The sequence below is a fragment of the Thermobia domestica genome, chromosome 18, assembly GCF_964235325.1.
Source record: "Thermobia domestica chromosome 18, izTheDome1.hap1.1, whole genome shotgun sequence".
Taxonomy (NCBI): domain Eukaryota; kingdom Metazoa; phylum Arthropoda; class Insecta; order Zygentoma; family Lepismatidae; genus Thermobia; species Thermobia domestica.
This window is the reverse complement of record NC_137471.1, coordinates 55,182,713-55,200,139: the sequence shown is the minus strand read 5'-3', so window position 1 is coordinate 55,200,139 and position 17,427 is coordinate 55,182,713. Positions and strand designations below refer to the sequence as shown.

Genomic DNA, 17,427 nt, shown 5'->3' with positions numbered 1-17,427 from the left:
CTTGATTTGCATGATAGAATTCTAATGTTGCGTAACCCTGTTCTGACAATGGACAATTCTACGACATATAAAGCTAAAGAAGTAGACTTAAAAGCTGGAGATTTAGTGATGAAGAAAACCCATTACCTATCGTCAGCTTTTAAAAGTGAAGCAGCAAAATATTTACATTGCTACATAGGACCTTACATTGTTACCAAGGTATTGCGAAATTGTGCATTATTAACTACTCTTGATAATAAGGCTATAGGTGCGCACAATATTCGTAATTTAAAGTATTACAATTGCTCTTCCGAAGAGAGAAGAAATCTTTTAAGAAAATACAACAAGGATTATTTAGCACCTCCAAAGCAATCAGAGAAAGTTAAAGAACGTGAAGTGTAAAAAAAATTGTTTTACCAAAAATTTTTTTTGGCGGCAGGAGGGAAAGCTGTTATGCCCCAGCATTGGGTCTAACAGTGTCTCTCGAATTTGTAAACTGTAATTATGTAGTTACTTATTTATGATATTTAACATGTTAATATGTTTAATTATTCATTATATTTAATGTTTATTTAATTCCTCAAGTTCTAACTTTATTATATTAACTGGTTAGGTTATTATTGATCTGTACCTAATTTTTTATTAATTATTTAAACTTCCGATTTAGAAAGAAAAGTAATTACGTTATTAGAAGAAGAAGAACAAATTCGAATAAAAAGAAGAAAGTATTTAATTTACATATTGTAAACGAGAAAGATGTAATACTTGAAGTTAATTTTTTAAAAAAGGAAAATATTTAACAAAATTTCTAAATATCTGAAAAGATATTAAAAATAAGTAAATCTGAGAAGTACCACGTAGTTATTAATAATAATATAACTATTTTACGAATTAAGGTTGAATTTTGACGTTGAAATGACACTAATTAATATGTCAAGCTAGAAAGTTTATTCTAGGGGCTTAAGCCCTTCTTTCTGTCGTCAGCCACCGAATAATAGCTTAAAATGTAGGCTATATATAATCTGATTCCTAAGTAATATCAAAATTCCTGTGCTAGTAAATTTTGAATATAAACAAAATTCTATATTTGAGTATCTTAGCAGTAGCAACATATATTCAACGATTATCTTGTGTAATCGCTAAGTACATCACACCATAATTCTCGTAATATTATTCTTCTTTCAATGTTATATTTTGGGATATCAGCATATTCAACGTTGTAAAGAAGGTACCAAACACCTAATATTGAATACTAAAATAATGATATGAAAGACACAAGGTTATGTTAATGAATATGAATATTATGAATTTGAATGAAAATGGTTACTTTTAATGAATATGAATATTACGAATTTGAATGAAAATGATTATGTAGTTATACAATGAAACTTTAATGTAATGGAGTAATTATTTATATGAAATGAATTTTGAACCTTGTGGAAAGTTAAATAACAATAATGATTAACTGTTAGGTACCTAGTCGATATGCTGTTTTCTTCATAATAGAAGATCGTTAGCAAACTGTATAATTTTGTTAACTAGCTGAATGTAGAGAGAGGATTATTTGTTGTACTGCTAATAATAAATACAGTAAACTTTCAATATACCGTATTTAAAACACAAATTTGGACGATTTGGGAAAACATTCTATAAATATGTTTCTATTTGCTTTAAACTTTTGTATTTGTACACAAAACAGATTAATAATAATAACGCAGTCAATATGAGAGGTTCCATATAAATTAATAAGTCACGGTGTCTGATGTCCCGTGCGATGTGACCGTAATCAAGCTGTGCTTGCTTTTATTACCTATGCACTTATCTGATTCTTCTGATCGTGTAATCTATAGTCAGATTCGAACTTGTCCACGTTTATATCAGCGTGGTGGCGACCCAGGCTATTTTCCGAATTGAAAGTTGAATTCTGGTCAAGCTGAAGAGCAGTGGCATTACACGTTAACTCGAAGATATTATTGGTGTTTGTTGTGTTTGTATATTTGTAACTAGTAATCATGGCAGAAAGTGAAAATTTGAGTTTGCTAACTTTGCTTGAAGCTATTAATAAAATTAACGCTGCTGTTAACGATACTAAAGAACAAATACAATCACTTAATGGTAGTGTGAACGATACTAAAGAACAAATACAATCACTTAATGGTAGTGTGAACGATACTAAAGAACAAATGCAATCTTTTAATGGTGTTTATAATGATATCAAACAGCAACTTAATAAGACAAACAGTGAAATCCACCAACAAGTAGAAAAATGTCATAACAAAATTAACCAACAGTTAGAAAAATGTTTTGACGGTATTACAATTGGAGTATCAACATTACGGGAATCCTCTGTTGAATTGAAAAAGAGCTTAGAAAGAAGTGTAGACAAAATTAATCGTGCAGGGTCTGATAGTGTAAAACGACTCTCGACGCAGTTAAATGATAAGTTTGAGTCACAAGAGAAAGAAAGTAATCAAGTAAATAGTGTTGAAGTTACTAGTACTTGCACAGGTAAAGAATATGCGAACACTCCTAGTCTAGCTATTGACGAAAGTTCTTGTTGTCAGATTGCTGTAGCAGACACACCTAGTCTGAAAATAGTTGAAAAGCGACAGGTAAGAGAAAATTGTGTATTGTGTGAAGGGTTGAATAACATTCACGAGCTGTGTGCATACCGTTTGGCGAAGAACAGCACTAATGCCGTCGTTTATTGTAATAATGTTCGAGGCAAAGAAACCTCAATGCGCGTTGGTAGCTTGTTGTCGCAAACACTTGAAAGTGTGTTAGGTAGTGTACCGCTTAAAGAGTTAGAATGTATCCCCGCCCGTACTAGTTGCTTTTACTTTGTTAATGTAACGATGGTCAAACTAGGTCATGTTGAAAGTAATCTGCACTGTTGTGAGTTAGTAGTCAGTCAAGTACAAGTTAAGCCACTTAAACGAATAACTTTCTTTGTACTCGTATGCATGATGTCTGTACATTCAAAAATCAAAGATAATAGTTCTGAGTTCAGTAAGCTTCCCAATTGTAGTAACAATTTTGTCTCATGGAAAGAAAAAAGCCTAGTTTGTTGTGAAATTTTCAGTAGCGTAAAGCATATGTGCAGTAAACTTGTCGAAAAGCGCACTCATTTATTAGCTTACAGTAAAAAGAGTAAGAAAAACAAACGAAAGTTGCATAAAGTCCGTAAGAAAGTGAAAAAATTATTCCGCTTATTGCATAACTTTCATAAATTTTCAAACAAGGTCCTATGTTCCAATCTTAAAAGTAGATTTGAATACCATCGTAGTGTAATGATAGAACATGGTACACGCAAAAATGATTCTGCTTATGTTTCTGAATTGTGTTCCGAAAGTTGTGGTACGAATGACAGTAATTTGAGATCTAGCGATCATAGTAGATCATTAAGTATTGAATCAGCTGTTGAATTAGTTGCAAACCGCAGAACATTTGTAAACGGTAAGAATTGTAAAGTTTTTCAGAAAATGTCCATCAGGCTATTCAGTAAATCACACGCACTGGTAAAAACCAAAAGTAAGAATAAATGCAAAACGAAATGTACGTCAAAAATGCTTGTCAATGAAAAACGGTATGTTAATCGCGTCAGTACAATGAAAAAACCCAAACATGCAGGTGCGTCAAAAAACCGATCTAAAATGAAAAGCAAAACTAGTGATCGATCAAAATTTCGAAAAATGCTAGTGAAGCGTGTTGAAAGTCTTCGAAAAAATAGAAAAAATTGTGAAGATTGTGGTACAGTTCAAAAGTTAGTGAATCAATCTTCTAGCATGAATCAGTGTTTTACTTCACAACTTGGTATGCGATCCAAGTATCGACGCAGTGTTGCCATAATGAATAAAAAATTAAAAGATGCGAAATTTCATGCTAATAAAGAGAAAATCAAGCTGTTTAGTGCGTTAAAATGTAAAAGAAAGAGCAATATTTTATGCAGTGTTGCCGTCTGCAGTGTTGAAAAACAAAGTGCATGTATAAATGTGGTGTGTTCTAAAAGTAAAGCTGTAATTAGAAACCACTTAATCATTTGTAATTTTACGTTCATGATGTTTTGGCAAATGAAGCCGTACAAAATTACTCCTGAGTTAGAGAAACCGAAAGTAGGCGTAGGTTAAGTAAATTATTACCTTCCGCTAGATTGATTGTTTGGAATATGTGATATTTGCGATGATTTTGGAATTGTAGAAAATTTAAAATTATTTTTGTAATCATCGTCGTTTAGAGATACATACCTCAGATTGTCATTTTGTTAAATTATTCTGTGTGTAGTAGTTTAGGTGTCAGCCCTGCTAGTCTTCATTTAAATGTAAAAGCAAATTATTCTGTGTTGAAGCATTTTGGCATTGTAACAAACGAAAGCTATGATGAAAGTGAACCTGTAAATTGGGAAAATAAACTCATAATGGCTGACTACCGTAGAAATGAAAAAGTTAGAAAAAGAAACGAGAAATATAATGCATCCCAAGAAAGAAAATACAAAATAAAAGAAAATGATTTGGTATTTCTGTTGCAATCGCATTTGAGTTCAGCAGTAGACAAAAAAATCCGCAAGTTTTTCATGCTTTACAAAGGTCCACTATTTTGTAAAAATAAAATTTCAGATAAAGTCTTTGAACTTGTAGATCCTTTAACTGGAGAATCTTGTGGCGTACACTCTATCGATCGTATGAGAGTGTGGAGACCCACTCAAAAAACTAGGAACATCTGGTTAGAATTAGCTAAGAAACATATACATGAAAGAGAATTTGATTCTGTAAAAGAAAATAGTGAAAAAACCGATTCTTGTGAACCAGAAACTTTAGTAAATGTAAATTCTTTGAATATAACGAAAGTTAGTTTGTCTGTTTTCAACGAGAGCGAAAGTAATAAGTTCAATGTTCAGTTGTTGTTGAAAGAGCTATTGAAATGTGATACATATTTGCAATATTTAAACGATAAGCTAGATTGTCGGTATCGCACTCTTATGTTAGCTTTAAATCATTTGCTGAATCCTAAGCTAAACAGACGTGACGTGTAAAAAAAAAAAAAAAAAAAAGTCACGGACATGATTGTTTTCTAAATGCTAATATATATGAAACTGTTGCTTATTAGTATTCAGATGTAAAAGAAATATGAGTTAAAAACTCTCGTTTACATGAATTATTGTATTGTCTTGTTGATGTTTTGCGATAACTTATCGAGACTGACTCTAAGATCTTAAACCACCAAATGTACGAGGTGAATTGTATAGCATTCATGTATTATTAAGAATGTAAACGATGATATGCTCTGATGTAACCAGAGTGAGAGTAAGTTTTTATGTGTCAGTGGAACACTGTGACACGAGTATTGAATTATGAATGGCAACTCCCCCCCCCCCCCTCATTTATTTTTAACCTTTGGGTTCATTTTTCTATGTTGTTTTATATTCCTGCCTCACTAGAAGGTCTTGTTGCCATTCCAAAGGGGTGGGATGATAATATAAATGTAAAATGGGGAAGGGAGACTTAAAAATTTAAGTGGATAGGCGCTTATTAGCGTAAAAGTGCGGCAGACTTACTTCTATCCGGCCTCACTCTTATTGTAACAGTACAAAAGAGTGGTAATAAACTTATTTCATGTAATTATTATGCTTAAGTGATGTGTAATCTTTGTGTTTGTGAATAACAATTTTGTTTTCGTAACTTCTTTGTCAGAATAGAGTGAGAAGTGCGAGTATGTTTTGTCCTTTATGCAATTTAAGTATAATGTGTGTAGAATAAGCTTGTTCATTTCCTTTTGTGGAATATTGAAATATATTATTCAAATAATGTTTGTTTTATCTATTTGTTGAAAAGTTGAGTTATTCATGATAATGATTTGTTCATGTTCTATAGTTTTTCATATAATATCGTAAAGTAAGTAATGTGAATATATTATGTCTAAATGATGCCATGATTACGTATAATGTTTGAGTTATTTTAACAATAAGAGCGCATATAGCAACATTGTAATTCAAATATCAAAAGTATATCATGAGAATTTTTGTATATTAATTGTGAGTCATGCATATATAAATGTTTAACTTAGTGACAGTGCCGAATGCAAAAAAAAAAAAAAAAAAAACTTTAAAGACTTTACATGTAAAAGCCCCATGAAACTTTTATGTAAGCGTATAAATGCCCCATGCGTTTGTCATTTTTCTACGTTAAATGAAACTTAATGAAACTTTTCATCTGATGAGGTGTAATTCGACGAAAGTTCTTATAAGCTTCCTTGTGAACTAGTGCTCGTCTTCACTTTGAAACAGTGATGATTGTTGAAGTGGAACTACAGTCAGGGTTCTTGAACGTTTACCATTATCCAATGGTGCACGTACATTCCTTTCGACCGCCAATGTAACTGTACCAAAATTCTGCTTAAAATATTTTTCGTATAAACGCAAATTCTGCGTTAGAGCATTATGTGACGTTTATCTGAATTTGTACACTTTGTGTGGTGTATGTTCCCCGTTGATTGTGCTACCACCTGGTGGTACCGAAGGAAAGGGAGTAGAGGAAGAGGAAGAAGAAAACAGAGAGAACTGCTGATTTGAAAACCAATGTTAGTGTAAGTGTGTGTGTGAACTATGATTCAGCAAGTTTTGCTGATCATAGTATTATCTTGACGCCAAAGTGCTTTTTTAATGATTTAAATTACGTTATGTTTTAGAAAAACTAGAACTGTCTTCGAAATTCCATAAATGATATGTGAGAATAATAATGCAGATACTAGTGTTTTTCGCAGGTGTTGTGTAAGTCATTATTAAAGTAAATCAGCCCCAAGTAGTACTTTATAACAAGGGGGGCGTGTTCGAGATTACATGTAAAAAAAAAGAAGGACTTGGCGGGTGGTACCCGAAGACAATGGTCAGACAATCAGCGACTAACATAAAATTTGGTAAAAATAAATCAATTCTTTATCAGAAATAAGAACATAATGTTGTCACTGCGTTCACTTGGAATGACTGTCTGTTAAATTCTCAATATCGAAAGAAAGGACGATTTTTGTGAGTGGATTCGACGGATATATAGTGTCTCAACTAAAATGTGATCACACCAATCTATAAGCCATGGTGGACAGAAAATGTCGAAGTGAGTGGTAAAAAGTATACTTACGAATTCGTTACACAAATGGGGCGACAAGTGTAAGAAAAGTTTGTTTATCTCAGGTACGTTTGTTTATCTCCAATAAATGGCACAATAAAATGTAATTTTGTCAGTTTTTCTTTCACAGATTGCATGACGTAACGAGAACGTGGTTGTTGGATAACTTGTGTTCGATACATGAAAGTAGGTGATGCTCTCGTCTATTTTCGTAATACGCCTTAGGTCTTCACCCAGGTGATCCGTCCGAATCTGGACCGTAACGGTGAGGTGTGTCGCGTCTTCCTCGAACAGTCGTCGCGTGAACAAACTTTCCGAACCCACAAATAAAATGGTGTAAAGCTGTATTATTTCAGGGCGAGGAATAGGGAGTTCTCTGCGGAGGCCGGTTGAGGACGGTGTGCAGCACGCAGCATTATGCTGCTCGAACCCAGAACCGTAATAGAATGGCTAAGCCCTTCACAGGGACAAAAGTCTCAATCAGGAAGGTACACGGATCGAGCCCGGATACCGTAATACAAATAGATAAAAGAGCGCCCTAGACAATATTAATTTGCATGAGATACCGCTATCACGAGTCACCTAGTAGCTTTCCGTTTGCAGCCATTTAGAAACGCGAAAATAAATACCGGGTTTCTAAATGGCTGCAAATCGAAAATAGATAAGTAAGTGGTGATAACGGTATCTCATGTAAAATAATATTGACTAGGGAGGTCTTCTACTACTTTTTGATTATCTTTTATCTATTTGAAGATATCACAGAATTACTATAAAATTAGTGGTATTTTAATTTCGCTGTGATGGGTCCTCTTAATGTTGTCTCCCATCTGCGCCTAAGTCTTCCTAATGGTCGTTTTCCGATTGGATTTCCAATTAAAACTTTGAAAGGGTTGCTACTTTCTTCCATTCTGGCTACATGACCTACCCACCTGAGCCTCCTTAGACTTGATTGCCCTAACAATGTTGGGTAAACCGTATAAATTATGTAGTTCCTCATTATGAAATTTCCGCCATTCCCCATTCCCGTCCGTTTTTGGTCCGATATTCGTCTCAGGATCTTTTTCTCAAATACTTTCAGTCTACGTTCTTTCCTCAGAGTAAGCGGCCATTGTTTTATGTATTTTAAGCTTCAAACTCCTCCACAGAATTCGCGACGACAAAAGATTTTGAACTTAGTAATAACACGAATTCCCTGCTTTTAGTCTACATTTAATTTCTTCCTCAATATGATTTTGGTCTGTTAATAGACCCTAATGATCCTAGATATTTGAAAGTATTCACTTCGTCGAAAGTATTATTTGATATTTCAATGCATCCATTACTTGCAGTATTACGATCCCGACAAACTTCCACGTATTTAGTTTCCTCTGCATTTACTTCTGAACCTATGTCGCTGCAAGGTTTAATAATACCTCTGCATTTCTTTCTATTGCTCTTCTATCATCCAAAAAAAAAAAAAAAAATCTAATGTTTATTCATACTTCATATCTGAATGATATTTTTGACCATACAATATATCAGTATGTATTTGTCTAATTATAAACACTGGGTATCTTGGAATGAGTAAATGTTTGTGCTTTACATCCTTGCAACGCTGAAGTTATGAAGGACAAGAGCTACAATTAACATGGACTTCGAACAGTAGAATCATTTCAGGTTTTGTCAGGGGAAGGGGACAAGTTTGTCCACCGACATACGACTTTCGCGTTTTTTATTAGTATATTAATGTACAATTTATTATAAAACATGTGTTTCTCAAACTCAAGGGGTAGTTACCCCCTGCCCTCCCCCTTAATGACGCCATTGACTTTGAAACTAACCGGACTTTGAATCCAGTGTAGTTCGATGGATATATAGACCATCATGCAAGGTTTTGTCCTTACAATATAGACCTACCCCACGACACTATCTCGCCTGCAAGAAAACTTAATTTCAAGACCACTCTACCTAGGGATGCGCACGAGACAAGATTTGAGGCTGTTTCGTCTCTAAAATGTGCTGCAAAAGTGATGTCTCGACTCGAAAAATGTATATTTCTCTATTGGAAAAGCTGTATCTCGACTCGAATTTTGTCAGCAAAATTCTGTCTCGTCTCGTGCGCATGCCTAACTCTACCAGTCAAGGACACGTATCTCGAAGAGCACAATGTTAACGAAATCTGTTACACATGTATAAGCAGGTTAGTTAATAACAAATTTACAGTCAAGTTCTCATGTGTTGAAAGGAACATTAAACGCCAACCATTATGATTTTGTTGTTTGTTTATGATTTTGTATGTTTATGTAGTAGTAGTTTGCTCTAGGAGTTAATGAGTATAGGAGTTTGCTCGTTTGAGCAATGGGTTAGATGAGAGGTGGATCTGCGGCTTAACGTGGGAATTAAACCACATAATTTCGCACCGGAAATTGAACCTTGATCCTCAATACCAAAAGCAGAAGTTGTAAACATTTAGCAAAGAAAGCAGTCGCCAATCATTATCAATCTAATTGAATTCGATAATAAATGTCACAGTTTAGCTAGACTGAAGTACTTTCATATTATTTATTTGTCTTTGACATACAATGATCTGCTATCAAAGCTGGTATATAATAAAGTTCAACTAATCTTTCTTCTCAATATATATAGCTTCCAACCTCGGTATTTGATTGACATGCTTTTTTTTTCAGCAACGGAATTTCACTTAATCCTTACCTTGATGTCAATTAATAAATATTTACTGAAGTGCCAATCTTAAAAATTATACATCCTTTTTCCTGTGTTTTGTATAACATGTTTGTTTTAATGCCACTTGATTTTCATATGTAAACATACTCACATATAGAAAGAGAGAAATGTACATGTGTCAAATCCTAAAGAGTGAAAGCATAAGAGAATACTTACTCGTATGTTCGATATGTTACTAAGAGCAATTATTCTGTCATGCTCAGCTTTCGCACCTGCTGCCTCATTTATTTTATAAAATGGCATTCACTTATACACATAAGTTTAGACTGGCAAACTATGTTATGCTTAAGTAGATGAAGTCCTATAGAACTCCTTTGTCCGTCTGTCGACAGATAACTATGCCATGTGTTAGTGTGAGAAGTCTCATAGAACTCTTCTGCACACCTGTCGACAGATAACTGTGCTATGCGTAAGTACAGGAAGTCTTTTAGAACTCCTCTGTCGGTCTGTCGACAGATAACTATGTTATGCGTCATTGTGAGAAGTTTGATGGAACTCCTCTGTACGTCTGTGGATAGATAACTTGACAGATACACATTAAGTATGCGAAGTCTTAAATAATTCTATTGTTCGTCTGCCAAGAGATAACTGTGCTATGCATAAGTACGAGAAATCTTACAGAAGTCTTCTGTTCGTCTGTCAACAGATAACTCTTTTGCATATTAAGTATGGGGATCTTAAAGAACTCTACTGTCCGTCTGTCAAAGATAACTGTGCTATGCATAAGTACAAGAAATCTTACAGAAGTCTCCTGTTCGTCTGTGAACAGATAACTCTTTTGCATATTAAGTATGGGGATCTTAAAGAACTCTACTGTCCGTCTGTCAAAGATAACTGTGCTATGCATAAGTACAAGAAATCTTACAGAAGTCTCCTGTTCGTCTGTGAACAGATAACTCTTTTGCATATTAAGTATGGGGATCTTAAAGAACTCTACTGTCCGTCTGTCAAAGATAACTGTGCTATGCATAAGTACAAGAAATCTTACAGAAGTCTCCTGTTCGTCTGTGAACAGATAACTCTTTTGCATATTAAGTATGGGGATCTTAAAGAACTCTACTGTCCGTCTGTCAAAGATAACTGTGCTATGCATAAGTACAAGAAATCTTACAGAAGTCTCCTGTTCGTCTGTGAACAGATAACTCTTTTGCATATTAAGTATGGGGATCTTAAAGAACTCTACTGTCCGTCTGTCAAAGATAACTGTGCTATGCATAAGTACAAGAAATCTTACAGAAGTCTCCTGTTCGTCTGTGAACAGATAACTCTTTTGCATATTAAGTATGGGGATCTTAAAGAACTCTACTGTCCGTCTGTCAAAGATAACTGTGCTATGCATAAGTACAAGAAATCTTACAGAAGTCTTCTGTTCGTCTGTGAACAGATAACTCTTTTGCATATTAAGTATGGGGATCTTAAAGAACTCTACTGTCCGTCTGTCAAAGATAACTGTGCTATGCATAAGTACAAGAAATCTTACAGAAGTCTCCTGTTCGTCTGTGAACAGATAACTCTTTTGCATATTAAGTATGGGGATCTTAAAGAACTCTACTGTCCGTCTGTCAAAGATAACTGTGCTATGCATAAGTACAAGAAATCTTACAGAAGTCTCCTGTTCGTCTGTAAACAGATAACTATTTTACACATTAAGTATTATTATTATTATTATTATTATTATTATTATTATTATTATTATTATTATTATTATTATTATTATTATTAGGTATTCTGCCTTTCGACAGGTCCTGGGACTAATGAGGATTTTTTTTTTTTTCAATTTTAGATTTGGGGCTGGAAATGTTTCTTCCACTTTTGTCGATCTTCAGTTTCCTCTTTTAACTCCCATTATTTTCTCCTATCTTTCAAATCATCGATCAGCTGTGTTCTTCTTCCTATTCCTCGCTTCCCTTCCATCTTTCCTTCTATGGCGGTGTGAGAAAGACAATTTCTTCTCAAGATGTGTCCAATCCAATTGGCCTTTCTACGAAGGATGGTGACTAGAAGTGTCCTCTTTTTCTTCTATCCGTTTTAAAACATCTTTGTTTGTTGCTCTCTCTGTCCATTTTATTTTCTCCATCTTCCTCCAACACCACATTTCGAAGCTCTCCAAATATTTCTTCTCTAACTTGCGTAATGTCCACGTCTCTGAACCATACAGTCCAACACTCCATATATACCATTTGACCAACTTCTTCTTAAGTCCAATATTGAGCCTGCTAGTTAAGAGTGATCTTTTCTTGTTGAATGCTTCTTTAGCTATGGGAATTCTTGACCTGATCTCTTTGATGCAGTAAGCGTCTCTCGTCAAAATACTTCCCAGATACTAGAAATTATCGATCTCTTCAAGTTCTCTTTGTTCTACTTTGATTCGTAAGGGTGTGTTTCTACGGGATATTCTCATGACTTTCGACTTTTCGATGTTAATTTCCATTCCATACAGTTTTCCAGTGTCAATTATTTTGTCTATCATCTCCTATAGTCCTCCTTCGGTTTTAGCTATTATAACCATATCATCTGCGTACCTGATCTTGTTAATGATCTGTCCTCCAATCTTGAAGTTTCCAGTTCCTATTAATGCTTCCTTCATTAAACATTCACTGTAAATGTTGAATAATTTGGGCGACAAACTATATCCTTGTCTGACTCCTCGTCCAATCTCCACACTATTGGTTTCTCCTTCATTTAAGCGCATCTTTACTCATTGTCCTATGTACAGGTTTTGAATGAGTTGTAGATCTCTCCAGTTGACTCCGATTTCTTTAAGTATTTTCAGAAGTTTCGTCCAATTGACTCGCTCGAAAGCTTTTCGCCAGTCGATGAAGCACAAACACAACTCTTCCTTTACATCAAGAATTCTTTCTAATGTAATTCTCATCAATCCAATAGCATCTCTAGTGCTTTTTCCTTTCCGGAATCCAAATCGATCTTATTCTAACAATTCATCTATCTTACTTTCCAGCCGCCTATTCAGTATGCGGGCAATGATCTTTCCAGTGTGGGGAATCAGGCTAATGGTTCTGTGATCGCTGCACTTCTTTGCTTGGTTTTTCTTGAACAATGCAATCATTGTAACATCAAGAAAATTCTTTGGCCATTCTCCACTCAGGTAGATCTTGTTAATAAGTGAAGTCAGTACTTTCATTGCGTTGTCTCTTAATCCCTTGAGCAAATTTACTGGTATGTCGTCGTCTCCAGTGGCCTTTCTCCTTCGCATGTCTTTGATTGCTTGTACTACCAGTAATTCACTTTTCAATATACTGGGTCCTTTTTCATCATCATCCACCTCTTCTTCTGCTTCGATCGCAATATCTTTGGGGCGGTTCTTCTGATCATACAGATCTTTTATGTATTCCTCCCAAATTCTAAAGATTCTTTGATGGTCAGTGGTACATTATCTTGTTGTTCTTCGATGTCGAACGTTCATATACTTTTGTTAGCTCTCTCTCCTAATTCTTGTGCTTTCTGGTACATCAGATCATATCTGCCGCGCCGTTGAAGTCTCATTATTTCTTCATATATCTGCTCCATGTACATTTCTTTGGCTTTGTCCGTTTCTCTTCTCAATTCATTATTCAGCCTTCTGTATTCATTGATGTCCGTGTTTTTTGCCCTTCTGCGTCCTTCATATTCTTAAGCATTGTTTCAGTTATCCATGGTTTTCTCGGTGCTTTTTCCATCCTACCAATGTTATTGTGGAGTGTGTCAAGTAGAATCTGTTTAACTTTTCCCAAGTATTCTTTATATTGTCAGCCATATCTCCCATTGCACAGAATTTTTCTTCAATCTTTTCTTTCACATTATCGTCGATATTTTTTAGTCGCTCTAAGTTCAATTTTCGATTTCTCCTCCCATTTTTCTTGATCGATTTTAACCAGGTTTGCACTTCCACCACCAGTAGATTGTGATCCGAATCAATGTCTGCTCCTGGCAATGTCTTTACGTCTCGTACACTGTTCCTGAAACGTTGCTTCACAAACAGCTTGTTTTTTCTTTTCTTAAACCACGTGTTCATCACCACCAGATCATGTTGCCTACAGAAATCGATAAGCATTTGACCTCGTTCGTTTCTTCCACATAGTCCAAATGGTCCACTACCTTATTCGCAGCTCCTTCTCCTACTACGGTGTTGAAGTCTCCCATTACTATGGCGTTGACCTTACCTCTTCCTTCCTGATGCAATATGTCACTGATTTGATCATACATTACTTCTACTTCATCATGGTCGGTTGTTGGCCATTACACTTGTGTTATCACGATATCCACTGGTTTTGCATATAGTTTTACAAACATCAAGCGGTCACTGCAGTACTCCACTTTGGTTACACTTCTTGCTACTTCGATCTTCATTGCTATCGCGACACCATTCTCGGCCTTATCGCCACCCGAATAGTAAATTCTGTAATTTCTAAATACTACCTCATGTTTCCCTGGCCATTCATTCAAACCCACTATGTCCACTTCACATTTGTCCATTTCCACTTTGAAATTTTCAAGTTTTCCCTCACGTCGTAGAGTTCGTACGTTCCAGGTTCCCATGCTGAAATGAAAGTTATTATTTTCTCCTCTGATGATTCTTCCCGGAGTAGTCCCCACCCGGAGATCCGAACGGGAAACTATTTTACCTCCGAAATTTTTTACCTCAGAAAGAACCATCATATTTATTTATTCTCCTCCTTCGTCCCTTCTGGGAAAAAGATAATGTGGTAGTGCTCCCATTTCCTTTTCACATCTCCATGCCGTTGACCACCTAGTGGTTCATCCGGCTTTTAGGACAGTTTCCCCCTAAATACAAGAAGGTGCCCTGACCTCCACCCGCTCATCCGCCCTCCGAGAAGGCCGTTGGCACTTGGTAGAAGCTGACTCCTTATCCCGGGAGTCGGTCGGTCCCCACCTACGTTAGCCGCCAAAGACGTTGCCCGCTATATCCCGTGAGAAGGTGTAGGTTGGGATTTTCCCTTCGTTTAGGATGAGACCCGAAGGGTTTTCTCAAACCTCTCCAGTATTTTTAGAAAGTACATTAAGTATAGGAAGTCTTAAAGAACTCTACTATCCGACTGTCAAGAAATAACTGTGCTATGCATAAGTACGAGAAATCTTACAGATGTCTTCTGTTTCTGTAATATTTCAATAATAATATTATTATTATTATTATTATTATTATTATTATTATTATTAATAATAATAATAATAATAATAATAATAATAATAATAATAATAATAATAATAATAATAATAGTTGGAAATGAGGCAGAAGAACCCTTTAGCATTTTTGCAAAAATGCACATTCAAAATGCAGCAAATTATTATTATTTGAACTTTTTGCGTTAGTTTTGTAGAACAATGAAAATAAAATCACTTTTCTTTTTTTTGCTGTATTCGTGAAAAAGAAAAAAAAAACGTTTTTCCTGCGTAATGGTTCTCCATCACTCTCCCCTTTATAAATTTTCATGACAGCGAAGCTAACACATTGCTGGTTTCCGCCCTTAGTTAAACATTGCACGGTATCACTACCGTAAAAAGAACGAGCTAAAAAAAATTGGTGACACGAACGATCGTACGGTGTACATAGAGAAGAGCTTTGCTGTTGTCATACAAACTCTCATTTATTTATTTATTCTGTTCCACAGGTCAATGCTACAGCCTATTTTATGCCTCTTCGAGTTACTGTGGTTGGATGATACTCGTACTCAAATGCTATGAGCAACAATGTAAAAATATAAATATAATTTGTATTTCAGTCTGTTCTTCTTCTTTAGACCTACAACACATTAAAGTTATTTCCTCTTAAGATATGTCAAATAGGATTTACATAATATCCTAATAGTACATAGTAAACGTCACACTAATTTTTAATAATAAACGGTCACGTTAATAGATGTCACTATATGCACTATCGTCTACAACAATGCCGGTAGATGTCATTACCTGTATACTGGTATAGTAAACTGCTTGCACAAATATGAAAAAATCTTTTAGTTAAACTTCCTACGATTATGCCCTTTAAGCTAAGGGAGATGATGATGCTAAGGCAGATGAATGATAATGGAAGACTTGGTGGAATGAGAATGTGGGAGGAAACAATAGTACCCCGAGAAAACACACCCTAGTAGCAAGAAGGCTTTCTGCCAGTTGGCGCATGCTTGGCTTTTGGCTTTCTACGCTTGCATTTGAAACTCATGCTTTCATACAATCTGCCTTTTGTTGTACTTGCAAGCGATGCTTTAGATCCTTCGCAGAGCGTCAAAGCACCACTGGCCATTCATTGGCTATTGACTTGACTTGACTTGTAAAACGCTTGCTTAAATTTAACACTGAATGCAAGGTTGTCCCCATGTAATTTCGTTACTGGAATTCAGTTTGCGGCATGCTTACACGTTTTCCAATCAATCTGGTTGCAAGCCCGGCCAACTTGCAACTCAAGCTTACAGCAAGCGGTTTGCAAGTTGTCTGCTACTAGAGCACGTACACGATATTGTTCACAACGAACTTACTTGGTTGAGGATCGAAGCAGGGATCCCACACACCAAAGGTAAGCGCTCTACCACTGACCCACCGTGCCACCCCAGCACAAATATGTATTGAGATTGGGGTGGTATTGAGTTTCGGATTGCTAAGTCATAATCATATGTTAGGTATTCCATTTCAAACACACAGGAGAGAAACAATCTAATACTTACAAAGAAATTTAAAGACGAGATCAAAACATCATTTAGTTCTTTGTAAATAGATTTTAAAAGTCGTAAGCTAGAAGAATATCTCAGTAAGTGATAAATTATTGAAGGTTTAAGAAGAACTATTGCCATTCAAAGTGTTGGATAGAATCATTAAATTCGTGACTCATGACCCGGAGGATCTAGTGACCCCAAACAGACCCCATGAACTTTGCAGAACTGAAGAGTTATGTGAAGTCGTCGCACACGCAGAACAACGTGTCTTCCATGCTGCACTAGTAATGTAGTCCTAACTTGTATGACTTTCTTTCTCTCCTTAGAGCAAATATAATATATTAATCAATGCTATTATATAAAAGAGAAGAAATGACTAGCTCATCACTGCCCGTGGAATACTCTTTTAGTTACGATAGCAAATGATAAGGAAATATTTTTTGGAAATATATATATATATGCTAAGGGAGTAAAAGGGAAACTCATTCTTCTTTTCATCAACAATAGTGCATCTCACGAATCCCATCGAAACATCGTTTGGAGAGGGCGGATCGCCTCCTGGACGATTAATGTAGGCTTGAAATATGGATGTTTACATCAAATCAGAAGAAAGTAGTGCAATATTTTGTATATATATACTTCTATAACAAGGACATATTTGATTAAAATGTATATATAGGCGTTTACTCCTAGCCTTTGGGGGCCAATCACTTCCACCGTTCTCCCCGCAGATCCTCCAGTGCCTGTAAGTACTGAAAACTGTTGTTTATTAACTCATAAATGAATCTGTAGGCTCCCAGGTGTAAAGAAAAAATGTTTAAACGCGTTTTCGTATTGGTTTGTGTCCTTTTCCGCTCATTTTGCGGATTATCCGCGGTTGTTGCATCACATAGTTCCACGCATAATCGTGAATTTTCTCTATTTAAAGTGTGTTATTTATTAAA

The 17,427-nt window shown here is 35.5% G+C and overlaps 1 protein-coding gene across 4 annotated transcripts in view; it reads left to right on the top strand.

Moving 5' to 3' along the window:
• The window catches only part of LOC145675782 (protein FAM135A), an 817,324-nt gene that overhangs the window by 540,288 nt on the left and 259,609 nt on the right, over positions 1–17,427 (top strand). The window lies entirely within an intron of this gene.